The 13,140-nt window shown below is 46.9% G+C and overlaps 1 protein-coding gene across 1 annotated transcript in view; it reads left to right on the top strand.

Moving 5' to 3' along the window:
- Positions 1 to 13,140, top strand: part of CRACR2A (calcium release activated channel regulator 2A) — a 152,845-nt gene that overhangs the window by 22,387 nt on the left and 117,318 nt on the right. The window lies entirely within an intron of this gene.

The following is a 13,140-nucleotide window of genomic DNA, read 5'->3' on the forward strand; positions in this document are numbered from 1 at the left end:
GTCTTGGGGATTTTCTGTATACATACAAGATCAAGTCATCTGAGAACATCGCTGTCATTAATTGGCTTCTTAAAAAGATTACTTTGGTGTGAGTTCCAGCTTTGTCTGCCCGGCAGTTTGTATTTCTGGGACAACTTTAGGAAATGTCTGTTTCTGCATCTGTCTTCCTGTAGAGGGCACTCTTCTCATCCCAACCCAAGTTTCAAGGTTTCCAAAAATGCCAAGGAGGAAGATGGCGCGGACATTGTCATGCATTCTTCATGCGAAGGTTCCCACACAAGGGAATTTCCTGTCCTTCTTTCCACCCTCCTCCCTTCCTTCATCTCGTTCAGCAAAAAGTTTTGAACACCTACTATGTGCCGGGCGTTGAAAGTGTGAACGACATGATCCTTCAGTTACATCTAATAACAGAGACAGATGTGTACCTAGACAATCAAAACACAATTTAAAAAAATGTTTATCTATTTTCGGCTGGGTCTTCATTGCTGCTTACAAGCTTTCTGTAGTAGCAGTGAGTGGGGGCTACTCTCTAGTTGCCATACGTGGGCTGCTTATTGCAGTGACTTCTCTTGTTGTGGAGCACAGACTCTTGAGAGCAGGCTCAGTAGTTGTGGCATATAGGTTTAGTTGCCCTGCGACATGTGGGATCTTCCTGGACCAGGGATCGAACCCATGTCCTTTGTGTTGCAAGGCGGATTCTTAACCACTGGACCACCAGGGAATCCCTCAAAACGTGATCTTAAAGTGCCGTGACAGAGGAGGAGAGGTAGAGGACCCTACAAGAGAAGGTTAGGTCTAGGTTGTGAAGGGACTTGTATAACATCTAAGGTGCTAGATTTTCTCAGGGTAAGGTGGGCAGGAGAGACTTAGCAGGGAGGTGTCAGGAACCCATCTGAGTTTGGAGAGGTCACCCTGGTCTTAACGTGAAGGATGGATTAGGACTGAGAAGATCAGAGCCTCCTTTGCTGGCTGTGGCCCCTCCTCCTGACCTCAGATGCTGGAGGGCCACAAGTCTCCATCATGGGCATTCTCATACCTGCCTGGCTATGGCCCCTCCTTCTCCTGAGCTCAGATGCTGGAGGGCCACAAGTCTCCATCATGGGCATTCTCATACCTGCCTGGCTATGGCCCCTCCTTCTCCTGAGCTCAGATGCTGGAGGGCCACAAGTCTCCATCATGGGCATTCTCATACCTGCCTGGCTGTGGCCCCTCCTTCTCCTGAGCTCAGATACTGGAGGGCCACAAGTCTCCATCATGGGCATTCTCATACCTGCCTGGCTATGGCCCCTCCTTCTCCTGAGCTCAGATACTGGAGGGCCACAAGTCTCCATCACGGGCATTCTCATACCTGCCTTCATCTTCTCTTTCCTCCTATAGCTGCAACCCCTCCGCTGCTGCCAGGTGATCTCCTGTAGTCCCTCATTTTAATACGATCTATTGAGCAATGACTCCCAGTTTCACATCTCCAGCTCAGACCTCTCTCCTGATCCACAGTATCCTGCATCTGAAAGCCTTCTTGGCCTCCCCTGGACTGTCTTAACCTGCTCTTCCCCCTTGTTTTTCCCAGCATGGGAAATATCACCACCATCCACCAATGAGTTACTTTTAAAATCTCCAGAACCACATGACTTTCCCAGATCCTTCATACACTTTGAGCCCAGGTAGTGAAATTGACTGAAGTAAAGGCCTGGAGAGTTTTAAAGGTGGACAGGACTTCAGACATTGATCAGTCCAGCAGAGGGAAAAAATGTCCACGTTGAACAGAGCCTGCCAAGTGGCTGAAGCGGAAAAAGGACCCGGGGGATGTCTAGCTCATCAAATCCACTGAGAACCCCTGAATCTGATCTCAGCTTCTTCAGAATGCTGGTGGCCTGGGCCATGCTGGCTGGTCCTTGTCTCTGTATTAACTCAGCTTAATTGTCCAGCTGTCACAGTCGGCGGCCAGCCTCATCCTTATCCATTTGGGGCCGATCGAGCTGCTGCTGTGGGATTTACACAGCAGTGAGTACCTTTAGCAAGACATGCGTTTTGTGCTTTTAATGACTCTCTCAGCCTCCTCCAGCCACCCTCACCACACCTGAAGTTCCAAAAGGCAGTCATCTGATCTACATCTCCCATCCCTCTGACCCTCTTTCTGTGATAGGAACCCTGGCCCTCCCTCTTCCTTCCTGCTACCATCACAGGACTTCTGGCCTCAGAAAGAATTTTGTATTCATGGCAGCGGCAGCCCAAGTTGTCCAGGGAATGACCCCCCAGAGGAGAGCCGGTAAAGACTTCGCATATTCGTCAGCCTTCTAAACTCTTTTGACAACCTGCCCGAGGCTGCCTGGTTACTCCACAGAAGAACCTTTGTCTGGAACAGTGGAATTAATAGCGCTCACATAAATCTTGAAGCAGTACGGCACACACACCGTGTTGGCCTCCCATTGTGCTAGCGGTGGGGAGCAGCCCACCTGGTGCTTGAAACATGAGGGACCACAGATGTAGGAAGGCCATCCTCGCTCTCAGAGCTGCAGAAGAGACGGACTTCTGAGTAAACCACGCCCAGGGCATCTCTCCGGGAGGCCAGTTCTTATCCGCAACATCCGTACAGGGCTCTGGCCACCCCAGGCCCCAAAAGACAAGAGTTCATTTCCCATTCACAGCCTGCTAGGGTCCACTGAGCTTCAGTCTTAGGCTGGATGGGTTCTAAGAGTTACCCAGGACAGCCATCCATATTTTGTGACCATATGGGGATGCTCTCCAGATTTGACTTATGGATCTCGTTAGGGTGGAGCCTGAGTCTGTGTCTTCATCATTTCAGTGTCTTTTGAGTCAGAGAAGGTTCATATTGCATGTCCGCAAGTGAATTAAAGTCTTCCCTGGGAGTCAGTGTCCCACGTGATTGGGCTCCAACTTGTATTTATAAATACCTGTGCTGCTGCTCCCTGATACTTATTCTGTGTTTTAGCAAAACAGTATGGTCCTTTGCTCACCATTTCTGAAAGCTGTATCTTCCAGGCACATATCTTTCCTGTGGTCCGGCAGCTGTCACTCACAGTTACATTCATCCTTAAGGCCTGATTTCAGCCACACTTTCCCCATAAAGGACTTTCCTTGCTCTTCCCCTTAGAGGTTTCTCCTTCCTCTATGCTCTGACGGCTCAGTTGGCATCACTGTGACCACATTAGTGACTAGGTATTTGTAGGCACCTTGTTTGCCTCCTGCTGTGATCAGATTGTAAACTCTCCAAGGATGGGCCATTCTCTGCCACATCCGTAGCCATTCCGTAGCCCCATCTCTGTATCTAAGAGAGCCTTTTGCACAAGCTAGGAGTGCCATAAACATCTGTTGTGAAATGAATGTGAATCAAGAAATGAGCAGTTAAGGAATTTTTGAAAACTCAGCTGCTGATGGAGTCCAGAGTAAATGAGAAAGTCAAGAGCAGGAAATGTGCTGGTTTGATCTCTCTTCGGAAGAAGCCAGCTGCAGCCCCAGTGAAATTCTCTCCTTAAAAAAAAAGAAAGAAAAAACTAAAAGCGACAAAGTTGGCAGAGGAAGTGATAACATCACCTTTCATTCCTTCACAGATGTGTCCCTCAACTAAAACTAGAAACATCAGATGACTACATCTGCAGGCCTCGTCTTCCACCTAACTTTACCAGAATGCACACACACACACACACACACACACACACTACTTCCTGGGGGACAAGCGTCAAGTATGTTTTAAGTGCTTGTAAGTATTCTTAGTGGGCAGAAAGTGTCACCAATTTATGCAAGTATGAAGTATTAAGGTACATTTTAGTTCTTTTGTGTGTGTAAAGGCCAAGACTGTAGATTAGTATTTATTTTTGTTAGATTTATAATAAATCCATGTGGACTGTCACTGGTAACAGAAGTGCCACCATACTGCAACGCTCGAGAGTATTGAGCAGGTGGCTGACGCCTGGCATCCTGTCCCAGAGCTCATGACCGTGAAATCCAAGAGCCCACAGGGACACTGGGCCACAGGAAAGGCGTGACCCGACCAGGACTGGATATGGCCGGGCCCACCTGCAGTCAGCCAGGGTGGTCCAGGGGGAGGGAGAGGGAATTTATGTCATTGCAGATATTGTTATTTGTCCTTGTTGTCTGTCTCTCCTGTCATCTTCCAGAGGGCTCGTCTCTCTTGCTGAATTGACCCTGAGCATCAGATTTCATGTTTATAGATTTATTGATGTATAATTTACATACGTTAAAATTCACTCCTTGAGAGTATATGATTTAATTATTTTTAATCAGTGTATAGAGTAGTACAGCCATCACCATGAGCCAGTCTGAGAACATTGCCATCATCCTAAAAATTCCTATCAAGTTCATTTGCAGTCAACACCAGCTCCCACCCCTCAGACCAGGTAGTCACGAATCTGCTTTCTGTCTGTAATCTGTCTTTTCTGGACACTTAATATAAATGAATCATATAATATATATAGGCTGTGCAACTGGCTTCTTGAAGCATGATTTGTTTAGGCTCATCCTTGCTGTAATAAGCGCTGATATCTCATTCCTTTCTATAGCTGAATAGTATTCTACTGTGTGGATATTCCACATGGAGTTTATCCATTCATCAGCTGGTAGACGTGTGGATTATTTCCAATTTGAAGTGATTATCAATGATGCTGCTGTGAACATTCACTTGCAAGTCTTTGTGGGAACATGTCTTCCTTTCTCTTGGGTAGATTCCTTAGATTGAATTTGCAGGGTTTGGGTAACTTTTTGTTTCACTTAAAGAAACAACCATTTTCGAAACCAAAGCAGATATACCATTTTCATTCCTGCCAGGAATTTTTTTAAAAAGTGGGTTGTCTTGTTATTGAGTTGTAAGAGTTCTTTTTGTATTCTTGATACAAGTCCTTTATTAAATACACATTTTGCAAATATTTTATCCCAATCTATGACCTGATTTTTCCATTTGTTAAGGTTATTTGTTGAAGCACAAAGGTTTTTTGTTGTTGTTGTTCCAAACTTTAAACCTTTTATTTTGTATTGGGGTATAGGTGATTAACAATGTTGTGATAGTTTCAAGTGAACAGCAAAGGGACTCTGCTATACATATACAATGTATCTATTCTCACTCAAACTCCCCTCCCATCCTGCTGCTGCTGCTGCTGCTAAGTCGCTTCAGTCGTGTCCGACTCTGCGACCCCATAGACGGCAGCCCACCAGGCTCCGCTGTCCCTGGGATTCTCCAGGCAAGAGTACTGGAGTGGGTTGCCATTTCCTTCTCCAATGTATGAAAGTGAAAAGTGAAAGTGAAGCCGCTCAGTCGGGTCCGACTCTTCGCGACCCCATGGACTGCAGCCTAGCTGCCGCATAACATTGAGCAGAGTTCCACCTGCTACACAGTAGATCCTTGTTGGTTATCCATTTTAAATATAGCAGTGTGTACATGACCTTCCCACTTTATCCATTTTTTAATGACTCTTGTTTTGGAGTCATAAAGATTTTCACAAGATTTTTCTCCTATGTTTTCTTCTACAAGTTTTATAGTTTTAGCTCTTTTTCTTAGCACTATGATTCCTTTTGAGTTAATTTTTATGCATAATTGAGAGAAGGATCTAGATTGTACATATCCCTTATCCCAGCTCCTATTGCTGCAAAGATGACAATATCTCCATTGAATTGTCTTGTTACTTTAGTTGACAGTCAATGGATTGTAAATGTAAAGTTTTATTTCCAGACTTTTAATTCTGTTCCAGTAATCCATACACCTGTCTTAATGCCAATATCACATTGCCTTGATCACCGAAGCTTCCTAATATATTTTGTAATTATGCTGTGGAAGTCCTCCAATATTTTTTCTTCTTTTACAAAATTTTCTTGGCTACTCTAGATCTTTGCATTTTTCCATATGCAATTTTAGGATCAACTTGTCATTTCAACCAAAAAATCAATTGAGAGAGAAATGACATCTTAACAACATTGTCTTCCAATCCATGACTATTTCATCTTCATTTATTAAGATCTTACCTTAATTTAATTAGCTCTTTTTCTAGAAGTTTCCTAAGATGAAAACTTAGGTTATTGATTTTAGATCTTTCTTCTTTTCTAATATATGCAGTTAATCCTATAATTTCTGTCTAAGCACTGCTTTCACTAAATTCAACAAATTTTGATAGGGTGTATTTCCTTTTCATTTAGTTTGAAGCATCTTAAAATTTCTGTAGCTCCTGCTACATGAGCTCCTCCTTGTGTTTTTCTGCTCTTTTGGTTGAAACCTACTGTTAGGACCCTGTGATGTGGATGTGGTGGTAACGTGTTGGGGAGGGGAAGCGTTCTGAATAATCTTAACGATGAAAGTCTCAACTTCTCATGCACCTTAGTCTCTGGGCTGTGCCCTTAGAGCTTTATCTTTTTTCCCCTTTATTTATTTTTTAAATGAAATATAACTTGATTTACAAGATTGTGTTAGTTTCAAGTGTACAGCAAAGTGATTTAGTTATAATACATATATTATAGCTGAAATGCCAGGAGCCAATAAGACCTCCACTCTCGGCTGATAAATCTGAGACTGAGCTGGGCAGTGCATTCAAATGTACAGGTTTTTTTCCCCCAGGTCTGCCGAGGCTTCTGTTTTCCATCAAGCCCCTGCATCTCCACTGTGTATGTGGGCAGGTTCCATTGACTGTGTGGGCGGCGTGGGCTGCTGCTGTCTGTGTAGTACTTGCAACCTCGGTCAACTCCTGACATGTGGAGGGTTTATCCATCTCCCCAGGACTGGTTCACCTCCCTCAATTTCCCGTTAAATCTCCAGGTCATCACCGATCCGTTGCTCCCCAATTTCAAGCTCTCAGAGATGCCAGCCTTCCCTGTCCCCTTGCTTCTGAGATTGCCATTTAAACTGACACCTCTCCCAATAAAAAGAGACCACTCTGGCTGTGACAAAACGCCGCTCAGTTTTCCCAACCTGCCCTGGTGGAGTCATCAAACAACAGAACTGTGGGGGATGGGAACAGCTCCAGGCAAGAACACAAATTTAGTTGTTTTCACGAACAAACATTTCTCAGTTTGTTTGTGTGTTTTCAACCAATTTCCAGAGGGCTGAAATGGTTGTTTCTGACAGTTCTGACCAAGCTTTCTAGTTGCTTTTCGAAGAAAGCATTTATCAAACTCTTCCTGTTCTCATGCTGAAAGTTCCCCTCTGGGCCGGAGGTTTTCATCGTGTGTTTTCCAAGACTGGTGATATGATGTATGGCGAGGTTGGAGTTCTGGGCTGAAAGATTTCCGATCTGGACCCTGCCACTGACCAGTCCTTGCCCTCTGCCCTGTTTCTTTAGCAGCCAAGCAATGGGAGTGGACAGGGTGATGCCATTTTGAAAATGCTAAGTTTCTAATAGAATTCAGCTCGTAAATATACACAGTGGACCTCAGAAGATTAATTCATTTCACCCTTCCCCTGATCTTGATGGCATTTTTATGTCAAATTTTCTCTCCAAGGAAGGTTATGTATGCGTATATTTTCTTCTATGAAGCAGCAAGTTCTTTGACTCTGATAGAAAAAGAAGGTCATTGATTTCTTTTTCTTCCTTCTCTTCCCTCCCCTTCCTTCCTCTTTTCTCTCTACCTCCACTCCCACCCCCGCCCTGCCTTTCTTCCTTTGTCTCCCTCTCTCTTCATGCATTGGAGAAGGAAATGGCAACCCACTCCAGTGTTCTTGCCTGAAGAATCCCAGGGATGGGGAAGCCTGGTGGGCTGCCGTCTATGGGATCGCAGAGTCGGACACGACTGAAGCGACTTAGCAGCAGCAGCAGCAGTCATACCACTGTGAGCCCTGACTTAGTCCCAGGCTCTGGACCAGGTGCTAGCTACATGAATTATCTCATTTACCCCCCACCCACGACAACGTCATTGGGTTGGTCCTTCTTTAAGGACATTGGACAGATGAGGAAACGAGATCAGAGAGACTTCCCGGCTTGCTCACAGTAAAAGAGTTAGTTCGTTTCTGCCTCTCTATCCCCTTCCGCTCCCTGGCACTGACTCCACAAATAAACTGGTTCTAAGGCAGCGGGGTGATAAGTCTCTGGGAGATGTGGTTGGGAGTCTGGGCAGGGCAAGGATGCTCCTCCCAGTCCTGAGATGAGGGCAAGGCCTTCCTTTGAGAGCTGGATCTGGCCCTGGACTTCGGATGGAGACCGTAGGGAGGGCCCTTTGAATGGGAAAGCAAAGTTAGCACAACATTGTGGCTGGAGTTCCAACAATGTGCTCTCAATGGCCTGCTGTGGGTGAGCCACAGGAAGCAGGCTCACAGTGCCAAGGGCTTTGAAGACCAGGCTAAAGGTTTTCCCCCATGGCTCAGTGGTAAAGAATCTGCGTGCCAATGCAGGAGACTCAGGAGATGTGGGTTTGATCCCTGGGTTGGGAAGATCCCCGGGAAGAGGAAATGGCAACCCACTCCAGTGTATTCTTGCCTGAAAAATCCCATGGACAGAGGAGCTGGACTGGCTACAGTCCAAAGGGTCGAAAAGAGTTGGACACGACTGAGCACACACACTAAAGGTTTTGGATGTTATTCTGAAAACACAGAAGGGGTGTCCATGGAAGGTGTGTGTGTGTGTGTGTGTGCACGCAGAGAAGGGGCCTGTCTAGATTGTGCTTTGCCTTTGTCATCATCTGGCTATCCTTTGTAGGGAGTATTGGGTGCAGGAGAAAATAAAAGTATAAAGTCAAGGGTATCGCCCAAAAAGAGGTGAGAAAACCTGAGCTCAGGGCATAAACCGGGAAGAGACTGTGGGGAGGCCAAAGTCACTACTGACGAAGTCCACAGAACTTAGGAGGACTTACAACCTCTTGAGTCAGTAGCAAAATCCTACGACAATTCTGATCTTTAATTACTGTCTAGTGAGCTGTTTTATAGCCTCTGTGTTGTTTTTCATAAAACAGTGTTAAGTGGTTATGTCTTATTTTCTCTTTTCTAATGGGTCAAGAGATGACTATCACTTTAAAAAATAGGTCATTCAGCTTTTATCCTCTCAAATTCCAAATTGTCAGCTGGTATCATTTTTGATGTCTAAAATCTATTCTTGGTTGAGAACACCAGCTTAGAAAAATCAAGCTTCTTTTTCCACACTCAAACAAAACATCTTCCCAAAATGATGACGCTGCTGACAAACTTTGGATGGTGGAAGACAGAAATAATTTGGAGCCATCTCGTAACCTCACTGGCAACAGATTTTCTTCATACTCATTACGCTTAGAATCTGGTTGATGCCACAAAAGTCTTGGTTGGAAAGCCTTCTGTGGAGTAGAGTTTCTTATTCCTTATTTATTACATCAACAGCCAGGGCACTGGGGTTGGGTTTTGTGTGTATATATGTGCCCCCAACAAGTTGAAATTAGGAGGCCAAAAGGTCTGTACTTTCCTTTCTCAAACATTCCATAAAGAACAAAATAATAGATATAAAACATGAATTTCATCACTCCCAAAGGAGCTCATTCTATCTGTTTTTTCCTGTATTTTGGGAGCCATATATTACTCATTGTAGAGTCTTAAATTTTGTTTTAGCAGAAGTAATGATACAGCTTCTACCTTCCTTTAGGGGAGATGTTGCTGCTGCTGCTGCTGCTAAGTCACTTCAGTCGTGTCCGACTTTGTGCGACCCCGCAGACGGCAGCCCACCAGGCTCCGCCATCCCTGGGATTCTCCAGGCAATAACACTGGAGTGGGTTGCCATTTCCTTCTCCAATGCATGAAAGTGAAAGGTGAAAGTGAAATCGCTGAGTCGTGTCCAACTCTTAGCGACCCCATGGACTGCAGCCTATCAGGCTCCTCCGTCCTTGAGATTTTCCAGGCAAGAATACTGGAGTGGAGTGCCATTGCCTTCTCCTTTAGGGGAGCATCCTCAATTATATGGTGCATTTTCCTTCCCTGCTCTGTAAACTTGGGATTCAGAAATTCCTGATAGAAGACAGTAGTGTATCAGACAAGGTGGTACCAGGCACTCTGTCTCTCAGAGGCTGCTTTAAAAAATTTTTTTTAATTTATTTTTAATTGGAGGCTAATTGCTTTACACCATTGTGTTGGCTCTGCCATACAGCAACATGAATCAGCCCTAGGTATACATATGCCCCTCCCTCTGGAACCTCTCTCCCACCCCCCATCCCCACGCCACCCCTTCTGGGTTGTCACAAAGCACTAGGTTGAGCTCCCTGCATCATACAGCAAATTCCCACTGGCTATCTGTTTTACATACGGTAGTGTATGTGTTTCCATGCTACTCACTCAGTTTCTTCCACCCTCTCCTTCCCCGACAAAACTGTTCTCTCTGTCGGCTGCCCTACGAATATGTCCATCAGTACCATCTTTCTGGATTCCATTTATCCGTGTTAATACACTATATCTAAGTTGCAGTACATGTACACAATGGAAAGACAGCATTTATTCATCTATTTGGCTGTACCTGGTCTTGGTTTGGGCATGCAGGGTCTTCATTGAACCATGTGGGCTCTCTAGTAGTAGTATGTGGGATCTATTAATACTTCCCTGACTAGGGATCGAACCCAGGCCCCCTGCCTTGAGAGTGTGGTGTCTCAGCCATTGGGCCACCAGGGAAGTCCCTCAGAGGCTACTTTCGAGACCTGGGGACCAGACACAGTCCTACAGTGGAGCCCAGGAGGAATCTCGTCCCCACATCTTTGGTCAAGTCATCCTGGACCATAGTTACATCATCTGTGATCATGGGGTTGGTACTACTTTTAGCTCTCTTCCAGTTCTTTAACCGTGACACCATCTGAGTGATGAAGTCCATTCTTGCTGCTGGAGAGAGTAAAAAGTCATGGCTCACAAGGAAGTGAAATCTTACTTGTCCTGCTCTAAAGGACTCTAGGTTTGTGAATTCTCTAGAGGAAGCCTGTGGCTTTCAGAGGCATCCCCAAGGAGCCTTTATTTCCCTACCTTCTTTTCTTTTTCAAGCCCAGCAGTGAGCATGCAGCCTGAACTGGGCCCTGTGATCTTAGAGACAATGTCTCCTTCCCACCCAAGGCCAGCTGATCCACGAGGAGAAAGATGGACAGTGTGGAAACCTAGGGCCATCGCTTCTGGAGTCTGCTTCATGGGCAGTGTGCCCAGCCCTCTCAGGCTCTGACCCTCTTGTTTGGTTTTGCCTTTGCTGGCAAGGCTCTGGGAGGCAGGATAGATGATAGCCTTCTGTGGAGCCCAGGAGAGTCAATATTGAAAGGTCTGTTTGTTTTGTTGGCCTCCACCTGTTGGAAACTCTGTAATCATAGCCACTCATAATAAGGAAGAAAGGCCAGCAGGAAATTCCAGTACTGGAACAGGGAATGTCTCCATACTGTTCCCCTGGGTGCCACGCCCGAGGAACTGGCCTCGCATTACAGTTGAGAGCAGCTCATGGGCAAGAGAACACAGAGGCGCCAGGAGAAGGGTGTGAGGATTAGAGGGGGGTGCTCAGGAAGAGGGGAGAACCCCTCCCTGGAAATGTGCCCTGCAAGCCCACTGACTGCTCTCCCCACCCACAGTACTTGGGTCCAAGTGCTCCACCCCAGCAGGGTCTCCCCACCTCTCCAGGCTTTCCCTGCTTTCCTGCATCACTGAGAAAGCAGGGCTGGTGTCCCAGGAGCCCCGCCCACCTTCCTCCCACACCTTGCTCCCTCTGATGCCCCCGATCTCTCTGGCCTCAGTTTTCTCTTCTGTAAAATGGGGATGGGTAGATTTCACATCATGTGATCTCCAAGAGCCCTTCCAATCCTCAGATGCTGATGATAAGGGGCTGGGAGGAGGGCAGGCCACCTGTGCAGCCAGCTCTGCTCTCTGAACTGCCAGCCCTCAACCTGTGTGCTGGAGTGGCACCGAGACTCAGAGATGAACACAACCATCTTTGACCTTGGGGCTGTACAAGCAGGCATGCCCCATAACAGGGATGGAGAAGCCCAGTGACGGGGCGGGGGCATCAGAAGGAGGATGAGGAAGGCCTGACCGCCCTCTGAACCTATGTGGCCAGGGCTTTGGTGCAGCCCTGCTGCTGGGGTGCGAGGTGGGGGAGGCCGTGAGTCAGTGGTACCCAGGTTTCATGGAGAAGCAATACATGCATGGGTGTTCAGTCGCTCAGTCTTGTCCAGCTCTTTGTGACCCTATGGACTGTAGCCCACCAGGCTCCTCTGTCCATGAGATTTCCCAGGCAAGAATACTGGAGTGGGTTGCCATTTCCTCCTCTGGGGGATCTTCCTGACCCAGGGATTGAACCCACGTCTCTTGCGCTGGCAGGTGGGTTCTTAACCGATGAGCCACCTGCGAAGCCCCAAAGCAAGTACAGCACATAGCAATTTATGACAGCATCTCAGTAAGTGTTTACTTCCATCCCTCCTGGAACAGGGCTGAGTGTGGAGGGGAGGAGAGCAGAAATGGGGGGAGATAGAGGATGCTAATCCACAAACCAGCAAGGGAACCAGGAAGGGGTTCACCAGGAAGGGGCTGGGAGTTCTGCTGGGGCCAGTGTCTGGGGACAGATTCCCTGGGAAGGGAGCATTTCGGTGGGGCTGGGATGGCTGGGTAGGATTTTGTAAGCAGAGAAGGATGGGAACATGGACTCCAGGCAAAGCAAGAGCGCCAGCAGTGTGTGGAACGGGGCTGCGTGTGGGTGTTTTCAGAGAGGCTGTGAGGCTGGGAAGTTAGCTCGTGTCCCGGAGTGTGCATGGCCGGTCTCGTGCACAGGGTCAGGATCATCCTTTAGCCCCACTGCCTTGGGAGGCCTTTGAAGATTTATTAATATTTAATGCTTTATTAATTGGATGCTTTTTATTACACAAGCACTCATGCCCACACTAGAGTATACAGAAGAGATAGAGAAGGATTACTATAACGAAGGACAAAACCCCCAGAGATACCAGCTTGTGGGGGGCGGCCTGGATGGTGCAGGTTTTCAGGGAGACATGCAGGAGATGCAGGTTTGATCCGTGGGTGGGGAAGATCCCCTGGAGGAGGGCATGGCAACCCACTCCAATATTCTTGCCTGAAGAGTTCCATGGACAGAGGAGCCTGGCGGGCTGCAGTCCATGGGGTCGCGAAAGAGGGGGACATGATTGAGTGACTGAGTGCACACACACACATACACACACACACACACCCCTAGTCTGCATCTTCTTCCAGTCTGAGGGCAAGGCCTG

This window comes from Giraffa tippelskirchi, chromosome 4 (genome assembly GCF_054371585.1).
Source record: "Giraffa tippelskirchi isolate mGirTip1 chromosome 4, T2T-mGirTip1v1.2.pri, whole genome shotgun sequence".
In the NCBI taxonomy this organism is placed as follows: domain Eukaryota; kingdom Metazoa; phylum Chordata; class Mammalia; order Artiodactyla; family Giraffidae; genus Giraffa; species Giraffa tippelskirchi.